The sequence below is a fragment of the Hakea prostrata genome, chromosome 5 (genome assembly GCF_041222555.1).
Source record: "Hakea prostrata isolate BN-2017 chromosome 5, UWA_Hpros_2, whole genome shotgun sequence".
Lineage (NCBI taxonomy): Eukaryota > Viridiplantae > Streptophyta > Magnoliopsida > Proteales > Proteaceae > Hakea > Hakea prostrata.
The window spans coordinates 5,047,661-5,064,963 of NC_142604.1; the positions used below are offsets into that span (position 1 = coordinate 5,047,661).

The following is a 17,303-nucleotide window of genomic DNA, read 5'->3' on the forward strand; positions in this document are numbered from 1 at the left end:
CGTCAAGGCTGCTCTTGCAGATGGATTCTTTTGAATGAAGCATAACTTGCAATACAATAAGCTGCACCCACCCCACTAATTAATCCGATTCAATAAAAGGGCTTATTAGGTCTTCTTTTTGCAAGATTAATTGGATTTGAAAATATTCACCAAAAATTTATTTTTAATTTAATTATACATTCCCTGAATGTAGTGTTGTTGTGCCTTTAATAAATGTATGGTCCATGACATATAATTCTGTAATCCCATTTGACAAATATGTGTACAGTTACCATTGAAGGGTTTTTTTTTTTTTTTTTGGAAGAGGTCATCCGGCCAGCTCGCGCACCAGATACTCCTCAAGGGAGATTTATATATATAATTAATGCCGCCGAACAGGTGCGAACCCAAGACCTCCCCTAGGGAAGTTGAGCCTTTAACCGCTTTAGTAACCTGTCATTGGCAGTTACCATTGAAGGGTTGCTTAGCTAGTAATGAACAACACCTTTTAGTGAAGAGGTCAAGGATTCAACACTTCTTGTGATATATTTAACGGTCCCCATCTCCTAATATAAAACTACCACAAAAGAAAAAGTGTGTATGACCATTTGCATTGCAAGATCATTAATTATTTTTCTTTGTAGATATTTTTTATAGTTATTTTCCAAGTAGCTTTTCATTTGTATTTGCAATGATGCTTCCCTTCTTTCTTCATATTTTTTATCTCACCATGACACTCGTCGATTATAAAGTTTCATCTTATCTCTACGTGATGTGTCCAAAAATCGTTAAGCTCCCAGATTCCTGCAAAATGTTATACCACATGGTCGACCTTAAGAGCTCGACCGCATGGTCTTGGGGGCTTATGATGAGTAAAAAAATAATAATAATAGACCAACCAAGTCGAACGAAGGACGATCAGTTAGTCTTGATCAGCACCGGAGCGAATAGCTAACCCAAAGGTTACTTGAATATGAAGAAACTTAATCATTATGGAAGACCCAACTGTTATGGTAAGAGATATGATCCATCAAAATCGGGATAGACAATCGTGCCAAGGAAGAAATGTGGAATGACACGGATTAGGGAAGTAAAACCCGAAGATCATATAGTCACAAACAAGACTCAATGATTAATCCAACGGTCAAGGAAGGTAGGTAAATTTTATATAAACTAAAATCTTATGCCCAACAAACGTAATTGAGTCGTTCTTCTTCCATTCTATCTCTCAATTAAGCTCTACAACTAATTAGGGCTCTATTGTGTTCCAATTATTGATTCACTTTCGGAGGTGGCCTCCCAACCATTTAGTCGACCTACATCTAACGTTGTTTTACAGGAATTTGAGGGTTGAACGATTTTTGGACACATCACTTTATTTTAAAGTTCCATCTTATCTTCAATATAAAAGAAATTTAATCACATTATTTTTTGATAAATAGAAAAAAGAATTGATATAATTATATATATAGGACATAAATATTACATATATAGACAATGAAAATCCTGACCTCTTTATTAAGGTGCGTTGATGTTACCAACTCAGCAATCCTATCCTATGATATAGGATGGTAAATACAAATTTAATTATGCTTGATATAGAAATAATATTTATTATACCCAATTAGATTAAATGTTAAAAAAACAAATTGACATTTTTTTTCAATAAAGAATTCATTTTCTTAATAAATAAAAAAACGTAGGAAAAGGTTATCCGAAAAAAGATAAAAGTAGATATAAATCAGGGGGATTTACAACATATCTGATCATCCAAAAACCAAGGAGGAACAAACTCCAGCTGAATCCACCATGGTCAACGATATAGAAGTCAAGTTCGACAGTACGGTCGCAGCTGTGATTTCGTTGACCGATAGGTTGTCAGGTTGGGGGGGTCCCCCGGCGGGCCCCGGGGTTTTCCCCCCCCCCCCCCCCCCCCCCCCCCCCCCCCCCCCCCCCCCCCCCCCCCTGGTTTCATGTCCATCAGGGTAATTCCCAATAAAAGAATATTCAAAACCAAAATTTTAAATACCAGAAGAGAAGGAAGAGGCGAGCTTCCAGAAGAAGAAAAGAGTAACGAGTAAAACCGCCAACGCATCTTCTCGTCAGTATTTCTGGTTTTACTGCCGCGTCATTGCTGATGCTGAATCGGGTGAATGAGGAGAGAGAGAGAGAGAAGGGAAGGGAGAGGGTACTCTTGTCTATTCAGTCTCACTCCTTGATGTTTCATGTTTACCCCTGTCGTCGAAGAAACCACGAAAACAAAAATTATCAAATCTCGTTAATAACGGCTTCAGTTACGCTGCTGCTTTCACACCGTGTGGGACCACCCTAACATACTCTCTGACCCCACATTCCACCATTCCCCCTCCTCTCCTATCTTCTTCTTCTTTCTTCCAAGTTCCTTCCTCCTCACGCACCCCCAACCCTTTAAAAACCCCCCACGCTTCTGCGCAACCGATTCAATTCTCCAATCTCTCTCCGTCTTTCTCTGTTATTCTCGATTTGCTTCCATTTCTTCTGTGCATCAACAGAATCCCCGCTGCTCTGCTCTGAAGACTGATCAAGCTGCTTGTCGTCATTCTATGGGTTCGTGTTTCTCCTCAGAATCTACTGCTTATCACGCCGATCCATGTACGGCCAAGGTCATCTCTGATAATGGCAATCTCCGTGAGTACCCAACACCCATTACAGTATCGAAGGTCCTCCAAATGGAGACGGAGACGGAGACGGAGACGGAGATGACCTCTTGCAGCTTCCTCTGCGATTCCGATTCTCTCTTTTTCGACGACTATATTCCCACCCTGGATTCCTCTGAACAACTTCAGGCGGGTCAGATCTACTTTGTCCTCCCCAAGACTCGCTTACAGTATCGCCTCACTGCCACGGACATGGCGGCGCTCGCCGTCAAGGCCAGCACCGCGCTTTCTCTGAGTTTGAGGAATAAAGATCGACGAAATAAAAAGATACGGATATCGCCGGTTCCGGAACTCAAAAATAGCCATAGCCAAAGATTCGGGAATGATGGGTTTGATGCATATTACGAATATGATGGATTTAAGATTTGGAATGACAAACCAAGAATCGAGGTTTCAAAGTCTGGGTCAGTTGGGAAATTGCAGAGAAATTCTTCTTTCAGACGAAACAAGCTATTAGCTATCCGGTCGTTCCGAATGAAATTGAGTATCATTCTGGAATGATTTAATGAAACTGAACCAGCATTAATGAAGAATGGGGAAAAAAATCGATATAGGTTTTTTCCCTTCTCTCTGTGGATTCATGGTGTTTAGAATCTGGAGGTAACTTCAGAGGTTCGAATAAACCGGATCACGAGAGCGCGTTTTGCAAATTTCTTCACAACATATGAGAAAGAATTGGTCTTTCTGTCTCAAGGCGAACCCTTTTTGTAAATTATCGCCGCAGATCTTCAATATAAGAAGCAATTCATAAGTTTGTTTTTTGTATTTTTTTAATTTTTTTGTTCTATTGTGTAAAATGAGAAAGCCAGTACTGAATAATTGAAATTTTGAAAAATAAAACTCCCCCAGCAGATGGATAAACGGTGTAAGTAAAAACCTACAGGTTAAAAAAAAAAAAAAACTACCTAGAACTGAATGAAAGGGAGTCTGTAGCTTGAAAGGAAGCTTTGTCGTCTGTAAGGATCGAACACATTATCTCTCCACTAGAAAGTATTGATCTTACCACTCTACTAAACTTGCATTGACTTTCAATATGCTATGAGGATAGTACTCGAGTAATCGATCCCACCCCGGGCGAAAGCGGCCCCGGAATATTGTCCAAGTTTCACCGGGCCCACGCTGGGGCCCATCGGGGAGCGTCCGGACTCAAGAGTGGCTCCGAAGATGTACTTTCCTCTCTAATTATGTGTGGAAATAAAATGGCGCCCCTAGTGAGAGCTTGTGCTCCCAATGTAGTGTGGTCATTTTCCAATGCAACAAGAGAAATGACTTTAAAATACAAGATAAGGGTTGGGTCCCACATGAGGTCTACTAAGATTTTTACTTTTGATTTCTCTAATAATTACAAATAGATCTCACTATTTTACTATATGATTTAAATTGTGAAAACACATTTTTCTCTTCTTTTTTTTTTAAATTTTTGATTGCCAATCCCGGTTTCTAAGACTTTGCCATGACTAATCCGGTGTTCGACCCGGGTCGCACACCTGGCTATGGTGGTTGAGTCTCCGAGTGGAGATTTTTTGCATCCACAAGGTTTCGATACCGAAACCTTGCTTAAGCGGACCAAGCTGCTTACTACTTGGACCAACCCCCGTTGATACATTTTTCTCTTCTAACAAGAGGTGATCGAGACTCGGCAATCCTTACCATTAGGGGTGTCAAAAACTATGTAGCCTTAGTCATTTGATTTGGTCTAAATTGACTTGTATATGAACACATTGAACAGCAAGGAAGAAAAACAACCAAAGCTGCTGGTTTTGGGTGACAAGCCTGCTTCACTTGTTTAGTGCCTGTCATGCCCTTCAAATTGTTTGCTTCTCCTTCTCTTAGGCTTTGTAAACTACGTTTATTGTAGCATACACGTACATATTGGTTAGTTGATCCAGCATGTTACCCTTTGTTAAGGTTAATTAGGTGAAATTATTATTATTTATTATCAAATAATTACTCTCTTAAAATTTTCAAGTCACAACATTGATTATTCCTCAAAGACTAAAAATTCAAAGAATCTCGGGATTTAAGATTCGATTTTTCCTAATTCGGCACGTGGAGATATAGAACCGGAGGACCGCCCAAAGCTAGATGTTTAATTATAAAATCAACCAAATCTCGTTTTTAGATTCTCAGATCATCTTATTTGAATGCTTCTAACTTGTTTTTAGGTGTTGTTTTGGTAAACGACGTTTTCTCTTACATCATTATATTATTTTGATGCCTGATTTCCGCTTCACCAACAGACAAAACCAAACAATTTGTGTATAAAATTAAACAATTTGGTGATGAGTGTGTCATCAACAGAAAACAACCTAGGCTGTAATCCATTATAATTTGACGTTTCTATGATGCAAAAATCCAATTCTGAGTTAGATTTAATTTATTATATTATATTATTTATTTATTGATCGCATTCGGCTGAGAAATGCAAGAATTCTACCTGTAATATGCTTTTCATAACTATATCTAAAATCAAAATAATAATAAGAAAATCATATTATCTACAGTTCTCTTTGCAAATTAGAATTTTAATAAGCTATCAGGATTGCAAAATGTATAATAAAAAAGATATTAAAAAATGTCATTAGACAAATGACTAAGGGCCACGTAAGATACACAAAGCATTCAAATGTAGATATACTTTTCCATAAGATTTGTATGGTGGTTCTTCCCATGTTTCAATATTAATGAAATTTAATGATTGAGTCGACAATGGTTTATTTTATTATACATGTAGATGATGTCTTCTTACATTGTACATGATAAATTAATCACTTTTTTCTTTTAATAATTATTGTGTGGCTTTCTTGTCCCTAATGTGTTGAGATTAATAAATCAAAATTTTATATTTCAAAAGTTATCATAATTATACTAAAAAAATATATATACAATTATAATACAAATCTGTTTGTATATCTTTCTGTAGATCTAGAAGGTACATATATTCTACAACTCTATGATGTAAGATGACGTGGTTTTGTGTTTATTCCCTTGTCATGTAAGATACTAAGATGTATGTGTCAATTAATATCTTAATTATGTATCGTATATATCTTGTTTATATAAAGATGTTAATTATAATTAAAATTCCTTACCTCGACGACAAGTCATAATGGGGAATTCTTATCCTTTAAGACCTTGAGATTGCAATAAAGAGGGTGTTGTGAGTATTATGGTTTGTATTGTTGAACCAGAATAAATCGCGTAAGCCAGAACATTTGGCTCAAGCCTAGTACAACAAGGTTTGTATGACACTTCTCGACAGGGCATTTCTCGATAGATACTTACTAAGAAGAGCGCCTCATGTTAACAGCCAGCTGTCGCAATGGACTTCTCGAATGACCCTTCATTAAGTTCTCGACAAGTGACTTCCCGGCTAAAGAACATTGCGAGGAGATTTTTCATATCCTTCGTCCAAATATCAATTTGCACGTTAATTTCTGTATTGAATGCACTGAAATTCATTAAATGCTCTTTGTCTGCATTAATAAAGTTTCTCATTTGCTTAAGCCTCCCTCGAGTGCTACGCCCTCACATTTTGTCTGCCAAAATTGGGGATTGATGTCACATTAATATAAACATGAGGTTGATCACTTGATCCAGTGAGGTTGTATATAGCATGTCAGGCTCTTCGTTTGCTGATCAGGCTACCCTCCAAAGGTCATCTCTACCCTCCATTTTCGGCGGAAAATCGGAAGGTTGCGAAACGTTCATCTACCTTAGAGGTATGAACGTGATATATATACCAACACTCTTCACCAAGAAAAGTAAGTTTAGAACACTATCACCAGCTGTTACTCTCTTGCAACTACCTTAAGAAGACATTTTTTTCTTCACCTTGTTGGGCATTCACTCTTCTTTACGAAGATTGATGTTCTTCCAATTTCTGACTTAATTATTGAAGGTGGCTTCTCGTCCCTTGAGGCAGCCCACTCTCACGTTTCTTTACTCTCAAGAACTAGGTCTGGTCTAGCAAAGAATCAATTGAGCCTCGGTCAAATTTTAGAGCAACAGAGGATTTTTTGTTTGTTTTTCTTTTTTCCTTTTTAAATTTAAGGGAGTTGAGATCATTAATCTCCTTGATGGTATCAATTATCCGGCACACTTGCTTTCTGAGTAGACGAGACGATATTTCTTTTAGGACCAAGGGAAAGACTAGCTTGTATCAAGGATGCATTCTTTGAATAGATCAATTTCTTCTGTTCAGAGATTTAAAATTTTATATTCTGAACACAGAAATGCATATTAGAGAGGTTTCAGTCAAGTTTTTGGGGCCTCGCAGTTTCCTGGCAGTTGCTTGGGCCGCATAGCCCACATCCGGCCGTCTCCGAGTATATGTTTTTCAGGTACGTACTCGGCTTTGGTTCTCATTTCTCAGCTCCACGTGTAATCCTTTCAATCCGATTGGTACGTATGGGCCCCACACGAAGAGAATCCTTCTGCTGCTGTTTTTAGTTTTTTGGGTAGCCAAACATTTATTTAAATTAACGGACTAGCCAAGGGAGCATGAAAGCATAACTCACGTAGCCAAAGAGAGAAATAAGCCAAGTAGTCGCCTCCAAAAGAGACTGGACTTTCTAGACTAGGAGATCCGTTATTACATTGGAGTTCTTAGAAACATGTTCCACTTTACAAGATATGAAAGCTCTACATAATTCCTTGATGTCATCTACAATACCCTCTCCAAAGATCCCTTTTGTTGCCTACCAGCCCAACATTTAGAAGGAGTGTTAAATTTATTCCAGAATCGTTTATATGATTTCACTTGAATTTCGGATCAGATTGTGCTTCTTTTAAATTTTTTTCATCACACACATAGAATGAGGGTTTCTTTTTAATCATTGACAAGATAAACTAGAGATGAATCCTATTTCTACATATGTAGTGGAGATATATTAGGTAAATACAATCTTCCACCCTCATAGATAAATATACTGAAAATGGTAACTTTTTAGGGTTCAAGTTTTCAACTATCAAATCAAATCACCTGAACGAAAGAGTCTCTCTTCATTTTGTTTGGAGGAAATCGTAACTAATAGAATAAATATTCTGATTGAATTTTGGGTTCATCATTAATTCCTATGTAACTTCTTATTTATAGTCACAAATACCCCTCTTAGATCCACCAAAGGGCTTGGCAAATGGTGAAAACATCTTTCTTTTAACATTAGTGGGGAAGAAATCTCGATCAAAATATTTTCTTATACGAAGCGAGCAGAACGTCTAATGTTTTTCGTTCTTTTATTCCAGAACATAAGATTTTTATATATTGGAAATGGAGAATGTATTATATAATATACCATCAAACAGAAGCAAACCTACGACCTCTTCACTAAAAATTGTTGGTCTTATCGACCGAGCAACATTGCAAGAGTTAGAATGTTTAATTTTGATCAAATTTCACTCTAGGTTCCATGGGCTGTCACACAACTGGGCTTGACCCATTGGGCCAACGCTGCACCAAGTCCAGCCCACTGTTTGTATACACTTATTTATGTAAATGAAAGTTACTATTTGTATTCTCATAGATAGGATTGCATCATATGACAAGGTTAGATCTCCATTGTTAAAATTTTTAATGTGGAGAATTTTTTTTTTTTTTTTTGGGTAAAATGTGTGCTACACAAAATATCTCTTTTGAACTGAAGGAGAGAACTCAAGTTGAGTGTTCTCAAGGCATTTTGATCGATTTCCCCATTGTTCTGGGTAGGAATGCCCGTGTTAATGAACTTTTTACTTTTAATTATAAATTAGAAAAAATCATTTTGCTTTTGCTTTTGCTTTTTGGTCATTCATTTGATAATGTAATCCTTTCGTATAATGGGAATAATTGGTAGCTAGGTACACTGAATCTGAAGATATGGAAATCTCAAAATATCTCATTTCAAAATTCATATCCCATTCTATATATGTATCTGTGAAGGGAAAAAAAAATCCATTTGCAATGAATCACCTCCATAAAAAGTCCCCGTTGGTCCCTATGCACACAATGAGGCCACGTAGGCTCCTCCTTGATCTATATAGAATGAGATCTTCTTATATACTTGAATTAATTGTAAAATTATCAATCTCAATTGAAAAAGATAAAAAATAAAAACGAAAACACACGGAGATTTAACGTAATTTACACACTGATGTGATGTGATATGTCATGTCCACAAACAAAAACAAAGAATTTTTCCACTATGTAAAAGAAGAACAGAAGGAGATCTTACAACTAATTACTAAAACAGCTTTACAAGAATTTTCACCTAAAACCATAATCGAAAAATCTCAAATCACTCAATAATGTGATGGACGAATATAAGATACATATATATAAACGTCAATTGGTAAACGGGCCGACCCATCAAGTCGGGTTGTACTATACCATAGGGGCTCCATCCCCGCACCCACTCCAAAAACAGAGATCAATAGTAGGCTCCAAGTTTGGGACTATCAGCTCAAGCCCTCCACTTCCACAACAAATCTTCACAAAAGCAGTCATTCGATTCACCCACCAAAATATATTAGTGCTGGTTCATTTTTCAAATCAGGTACAAAAATTTGGGTCAAAACATAACACAGTCAGATACCACTAGTCCCATTGTCTCATGGAAAGGCAAAGATTAAACCCATACATCAATAGAAATTGGTCCCTAGCATCAAAATACTATATACGATTATACATGATTACATACTTTCATGAGTTTTGGGTGCTTCTTGGAGGACATTTAATTAACAACTAGAGTCAATCTACCACCATCCATAAGATGTAGGGACCATACCATATGATTAGTGGGCGAATCACCACGTCACTTAAATGATGGAAAATCAATTTTAGATTCTACTTTCTGCTACTAACTACCACCGCATCTCACTATAATTTCATTACCACACTTGAAAAGGAAGAGCTTTTAGTTTTTTTTCTTCTTCTATTTCTAGGGAAGTATAGGTGAGGGGATACATCTACGGGCAAAAGGATCTACACAGTATCTTGAGCCGTCCATGAACATCCATTAATGGTGGTTTGTCTAAAGGTGAAAAGGCCAATGAAGTACTCTCATGTTATAAAGAATCAAAGATTTACCATTAAGCAATCCATTGAACTGATCATGACAGGTATATATACAAGAAAATAATAAAGAATAGAGATTGAAATACTTTCAGATGATCGAATGGAATCAATGAGTCAACTTCCTCGTCTTATACTTTGTTCTAATTTATTTGTTTGGTTCTTCTTTCTATCTTCCTACCTACCCTACTTCTCCCTCGAGATAACGGCAGAACATATATAATATAAATGCAGAAAAGAATTGCAGTAGACCCCATGAAAGAGGAACCCTTTTATTTGTTGGTTGATGCATGTACGTGGCTTCATTAATATTACACAATCATATATAGTTGGAGTGTCCAAAAGGTAGTTTTCTGCTTTCTTGCTCAATGAGTGAACGAAAACATGAATGTGAAGTTTGACTGCTCTTTTTGATGGACTCATCGTCTCTATTTGTTTCTTCTCTTATTCCTTTTGTCACTCCCATGCATCGCATAAACATAAAGCCCTGCATCAAAACATCTATTCATTCATTAATTAAGCTTTAATCCTATATATTGTGTCCAAAATATTAATTTGTTCATGACTTTTATTGAATAAATTTTGTTTCTGCATGCGGGTACTGTGTTCTGTGATTAAGATCCCATGCATATATCATTTCTAGAGGGGCCATTCTGATCTTGTAAGCTAGAGGAATGAATCACGGCTTGCAGTTGTGAGTGGGAATAGTAGCTAGGTTTCTGTAGTTGTGTCTTTATGAAGACAACTCAGAGACATAAAATATTTCTGTTGTAACATTTAAGGGCAATAGCACTGTGGTTGGTGTTCATTAATGTGAATTGTATTCCAATTTCCAATCCTCTGCAGATGTGTTAAATCATCCTCAGATGGCCACCAACACCAACCACAAAGAAATGAACAACCCCGATAAGCAAATGTAGTATCTAGTCTGAATGGTCCAGTGTATAAACACAAATAATCATCTCCATTCTTTTGCTAAACTAAGCTTCCTTGTCACCTATATGTAGATTCTGTGAGATGAAAAATGGCGTATAGATTCTTTAAGTTCAATGAAAAATCTTCAATTTTACCCCAGGGGTTATCGATCTGTCCCACTTCATTAAGATGTGTGGTTTACCATTTAGACTTGGATAAAGTTTGTGGCACACACTATTCTTGAGGTGAAACTAGTGACAACCTACAATTATATTGTAAATTACATGACATGCACTTGAAAATTTATAAGTCATCTCCAGTTAAGTTTTATTGTTAAATGACTGACAAAATTACTTAAATATCCTTATTCTTATTTAAGCCCTATATTGGATAGTAAAGGTAGGTGTTGAATCTTCTCAACTCAGATATTCAATCCCAATCCATTTTCTCTACAAATATTCATATAACGGATTTCATTTGAAAGATAAAAGCTATAATCAATTAAACCCTAATTCACTAGTCATAGAATACCGTGAAGTGAAGAAGAGTGAACTAAATGAGAAGTGAAGCAGCAAAAGTATTTGTTCATTAAAATGAAAGGTCCATTCATGGATCTGCTACGATGGCGGTCTAGGATTTGACAACCACAACTAGGAAGTTCATTTTACCAAAAAAAAGAGTAAAATTACGACGTTCAAAAAGGAAAGATAGGGTTGGGGTGGCTGCCGACAAAGGAAGTGGTCACCAGCAAGGGAAAGGGTGGAGTGGTTTCGGACAGCAGTTGGGGTGGTGGGAGGGAATTAAATAAGAGGTACTTATGTCATTTCACAATCCATAGGGCATTTAGGTAATTTGAATTTTAAATTACTTAAACAAGAATAAGGACACTTGCGTAATTTTACTAGTCACAAAACTTGACTACGAGTCATTTGTGATTTTTTAAGTAGGTGTTCCGTAATTTACAGAATAATAGTGAATCGTCAGCTAGTTTTTTTACGATGATAATAATGAGTGATATACAAAAACAAACTCTTAAATCTACGACCACAACCACAGTTTTCAAAGCAGCCCTGTTGAACAATGCTATCGACAAAGATTTGAGATAAACATAACTTCAGGCAATGCACGCATCGTTGTGTGTATATATGTTGCTTGGAATCCAGGGATGAGGTGCCACGTACTTAGCAAAGGTAAGGCAGATATACACATGAACTTTATCCTTAAAGTTAATCTGAGAGAGCTGGGGTTGACCTGGAGACCACTCAAGCCCTTCCGCACAGGACAATACAGATACTTACACAGAACAACATGCACAAGTTAATTGACAACTCAAAGCCACAGTAGGTTGGGCTTTCATTATTACCACAAGCAGTGCCGGAAGCTGGGTTTTGTGGAATATCTCAATCATGCATGCGTGCGTGTGGTGATTAACCAAGTCAAGACTTGTAAGTGCTCTCTCGATCTAATGTATATGATCATCAATGTGTAAATATCCAAACTTCTTGTTCCTCTCAAAGCAGGTTTTAGGTCCAAGCACAGATAACCAACCCTAGCTGTGCAGGTCGAATTGGTATCTCCAACACCAAGAGAAGAAAAACACAAGGGAGATGGAGAATTAAGAAATGAGAGAACGTCAAAAAGACAACCAATCTTTCCAATAAGACTACTCGGTCACACGCGCCATTCAAGTGCATCCAGAATTAAGCCCCACAGACCCTCGTGGGCAGAATTATTGTTACCCCCAAAGGAACCTCTAGCCTCCTTTTTATCTTTATTCCTCTCTCTCTCTCTCTCTCTCTCTCGCTCGCTCTGTCTCTCCTTATTTATATGCCCAAGCTCACTGTTCTTCTCATAATTCTCATTCTCATTGAGCTACTTTAGCACCCTTCAATTCACTTCTCTCTTTTTATGTCCCTCAAAAAAGATGAGGATGATAGACTTGGGAAGCCAAAGAGGGCCTCTTTACATTATAGATTCAACAACAGCAGTAGAGTGTGGCAGACAGGTCAGATTCCGGCGATCATTTCGGTCACTGGTGGAGTGCATGGTCCCTTGTTGCGGTTTTCAACAGTCACAAGACTCGGCTTCTTGTGACACTGACTCAGTAACTCATGGGTCATCCGTTACTGGAACGTTCTTCGGTCATAGGAAGGGACGAGTTAGCTTTTGCCTCCAGGATGATTCAAGAAGATCTCCTCTGCTACTGCTGGAATTCGCCATCCAGACAGCTTATCTTGCAAGAGAAATGCAACATGGATTGCTTAGAATTGCGCTGGAGTGCAACATGTATTATTCATACTCGTCATCATCATGTTCTCTGTTTAACGTACCAGTTTGGTCCATGTACTGCAATGGTAGGAAAGCTGGGTTTGCCGTGAAGCGTCAGATGACAGAGAGTGATGCTTCTGTGTTGAAGCTGATGCAATCGGTGTCTGTGGGTGCTGGGGTGTTACCCATCGAACCAAAGTCTCATCAAGATGGGGATCTCATGTACTTAAGAGCGAGTTTCGAACGAGTCATTGGGTCTCCCGACTCGGAGTCATTCCACATGATCAACCCAGTTGGTAGCTCCGGCCAGGAACTCAGCATATTCTTACTCAGATCGACATGAGTCATGAATAAAATAGATAATCTCCTCCTCCTCCTCCTTCACCTATGGATACTGCGTGTAATCTCTGTAAAGATTTTCCCATTACATTATGTTGATTATATAGTACTTCTGCACTTTTGGGTTCGGTTTGTTCAGTGGAGTAAAGACTCTGAACAAAGAATATTAACTTATTTGTATTAGAAAAGAATATTGGAAACCAACTGGGTTGATTCATTGATGAGCAATCACTCTCCTTTCCTTCCTATATATATTTGCTTCTGCCATTCGTCAGCTCCATGGTTGTGGCCGACAACTCGGTTTGTTTTTTGTTTTTTTCAGCTAATCGCCTATGCCTGGTATCTCAAAGCCTCAGCTAGATAATCTCATGGCATGAGTCATTCATGTGGCTGGACAAAGGATATCTAGGACATTTTTTTTTGGACATTGGTTTAAATAACATACTGTTAATGCTCTCCCAGTGTATTTTAGTCATTCGATCTCCAATCAGATGGGAAGACTGTAGAGAGAGTGAGAAAGGGGTCAGATTCGTTTCCTCTTACAAAGGAGAATGGTAAAAAGTTTAATGTCTTCTTGCTTCCTTAATTGCCTCTAGTATTTCACTGTGTTCTTGTTTCCTCTTTAGAAAGTATAAGCCATAATGGGGTGCACAATAGATATATACAAATTAACAGTAGGAATTCGTTAATGGGGTTATGGATTCCAATTTGCAATTCCAAGGTGATGGGGAAAGAAGCGAACAAATCAAATCACAATGTTGACAAGAACATCAGAAACAAACTAACTCTTTTATTTCTTAAGTGAAACTATTAGGAAACAAATAAATTGAGATTCTTGTAGGGAATTTCAAAGTGGACAATATCTTTTATTCACAACTTAATGTAAATAGCATCATAAATACATCCACAACTATTACACAAATAATTTTTAATGTGAAAAACCTCTATGCTGCGAAGAAAAAAACCCACGAGATTGTAGTCCACCCAAAAATTTGCTAATCACAAAAAATGAGAATACAATGACATTCTCTGAATAAAACTAGAGACAAATATCAACAATAATAATTCTTGGCATACATTATCAAATATATGAATTTCAGAATAAATAAATCAAGATAAAGCAAATATATCTCACCAAAATAGAGGCACATATAGTAAAAATTTAGTTGAGTTCGAGAGCTAAAATTCACGATCCAACAGTTGGATTTGAAGAACAAGAGAAGTCACCAACCTGCTGTTCAAAAATCAGCACAATTAGACATCAAATAACCACCCGATGAAGGAGTTGATCAAAACTTAACAATGCATTCTCAAAAATAGGATTTTTCCTCTCCCTTCTCTATTTTGGGATATCATTTTCCTTCTGCCTTCATTCACTATTTCTTCAACACCAAGCAAATAATTAAACCTTATTTAAAAGTAAAGGAAAAAACTAAATTGTCCTTCTGTAGACCATATGGGCCAACCTTCAACATGGAGGTAAACCCAAACCCAAGGACCATTGTTTGTCCATATATCCTTAAAAGTGTGAAAGGACTCAGCATTGATCAGGAATAGGGACGGAGGACCCATGCAACCAGGCAGCCCATTTCACCTTTTCCATGGATGATTTGAAAAATGAGAAACCTAAAAAAGAAAATCAATCAGTTCCCCAAACAAACGAAACCCTAATAATGCCTGGACCGCGTGTTATGTTAGAATTTTTAGCAGATAAGAAGACTGGTGGGGTTTAAACATGATTGGTTAGATATGGTGTTCCTTCCCTTTCAGCTTTCTGCCTTTCTCCCTTCTTTATTCATTTACGTATTCTTGGATATATTAGTGGGCTTGACCACCGGCCCATTTCCACCCCAGATTCCTGATACCTGCTTGTTTTCAAATGTGGGTTGTTTCATCATCTCAAGTTGGGCAGGTTCGTTCCCTTGATTTGATCGAAAATGCTATTGGGCTTTATGTTTCTATTCGATCAAATTTTAATGGGCTTGGATTTTCTTTCAATGGGCCAGGCCCAACCAAGATGAATACAAGCTGGACTAACTTAACCCAGCTGGAAATAATTGCTGCTTAAGTTTATGGTTCTGCTGTTCATTCGTTTAACTTATAGCTTCTTTAATGTCAATGGTCTGAAGGTAGATGGGATCAGAAAATTCTTGATATATTTCTCCAAAGGAGGAAGATTATAGGGATGGCCCACAGGCCCAGTCCGTCCAGCTTTCATTATAGAGATTGTGTTCTTGGGCCTACATGAGACATGACTCAATTAATCCAGGGTCCCAGTAGATTAATTTAAGTTTAGTGGGCCTGAAATTTTATTTGACAATTCCTGACAAGACTCATCATAAAGGAAATATTAGGTGCCCAACCTTTTTATTTATGGTTTAATTACTTATTTTGAGTGGTTGGTGGTGTTGGTGTGGAAGCTGGTATTGGTATTGTTAAATGAATTTTTCTCTGATGTGTGAAGTTTTGTGAACTATAATGAAGGGTTTGTTTTTAGATGGATGCCCTTTTGGTATATAAATGATAAATGATGAGAGAGGTATGTGATTTACTAGAGCTTAGTGGTGTTAGCTAGAAATACTTTTCACTAATTTATACAAGTAATATTTAATCAGCAAGTTTTACAACTTAAGTTAATGAAGTATTATTTGGGGAAGTTGTTTTGATATGTAAATGAAAAAGGAAATTACATATTACACCATGATTCTCAAATCTAAGGGTAAGGTATACAATGGTTCTTCTGTGTTTAATTTATCCGTTTTAAACTTGTACAAATTCTCTTTGTATGAATTGTTCTATGATTTTCTTCTTAAAATAAAGAAGTGAACCTTGGTGTCGAAAACTTCCATATAAAGAGAGTCCAAAGATAATTTTCTTAAAATGATAAAATATAAGAATATTTTTTTCTCCTTTTATATTGTTTGTTAGTGTCTCTAGTCGTATGAGAATACTTGCATTTATTTCTATGTTTCAACAAATTATATCCAATACATGCTTAATGTTGCTAATATAATGATTTTTTTTGGGGTAAAATATAATGATCTAATACCTTAAAGAAATATGCAATTCCATTCTATTAATTGCTGGTGTCTGGCCTCTTATGAGACTTAAATGTATCTGGGATCTTGATTGGGGTTGACTTTCTTAGTTGTAAATGGCTTTTTTCCTCCTTGGGAATTGGGAGGGAGAAGGGCTCTCAGTTGCCAATTGTAATTTAATGCATTGTATTTTATAAAGAAAAATAATAGTACAAATTTGATTCCAATGTAAAGATTTTTTTTTTTTTGATTAAACAACACTTCATTCATTAAAGAAAGAAAAATACAGACACACGAGCATGAAGACACAAGGTTCAAATCGAATCAAGTAGCGGAATACGACTAAACTGTCATACATGCAATAGATAAGGTCCTCCAGAGTAAGGGATGGGTCAAGCCCATCGGACAAGGTCAAGTCTAGTATACCCTTAGAAAGAAAGCTACAACAAATACAACACCAAATAAGCACAGGCACCCACATAGGGGACAAAATACACGTCTCAAAGGCGGACACACAACACGCCTCCAGGGCGGACACAACAATTGTTCGGTTGTTGCAGTGGTAACATCAAGAATGCGGAGGAAGGTCGGACCTGCCATCCGACTTTGCCGTAGAGTTTAAGCTTCCCGGAGACGAACCTGGATCCAAAGGTGGAGTTAATCTGCGGTGTGCACCAATGATCGCTGCAACCAAAGAAATTATTTGTTATTTAAAACTAAAGAAAGAAAAAGGAGGTGCTGCAACCAAAAAGAGAGCGGCCGGAAAAACAAACAGATCGAAGCCAAACAACGACATATCTGGGTGTCCGAGCAAAAATACGGAGACCGGGGACCGGAGGGTGGAGACTTGAGAGGCGGTAGGTGGAGACTATAGAGGCGGAAGAGAGGAAGGCAAAACACCAGATATGCTTGTAGTATGGAAGAGATCTGAGAGATGAGGGAGAGAGGGGAACGCTGGAAGGGGGATGTGAAATCCCCCGGATTTCTACCCCTTTAACCCGTGGTTTTAAGACCGAG

General features: G+C 37.4%; 1 pseudogene; it reads left to right on the forward strand.

Annotated features, from left to right (window-relative positions):
• The first annotated feature begins 12,513 nt into the window (after positions 1–12,513).
• On the forward strand, positions 12,514–13,508 carry LOC149014590 (protein MIZU-KUSSEI 1 pseudogene; annotated as a pseudogene).
• The last annotated feature ends 3,795 nt before the right edge of the window (positions 13,509–17,303 follow it).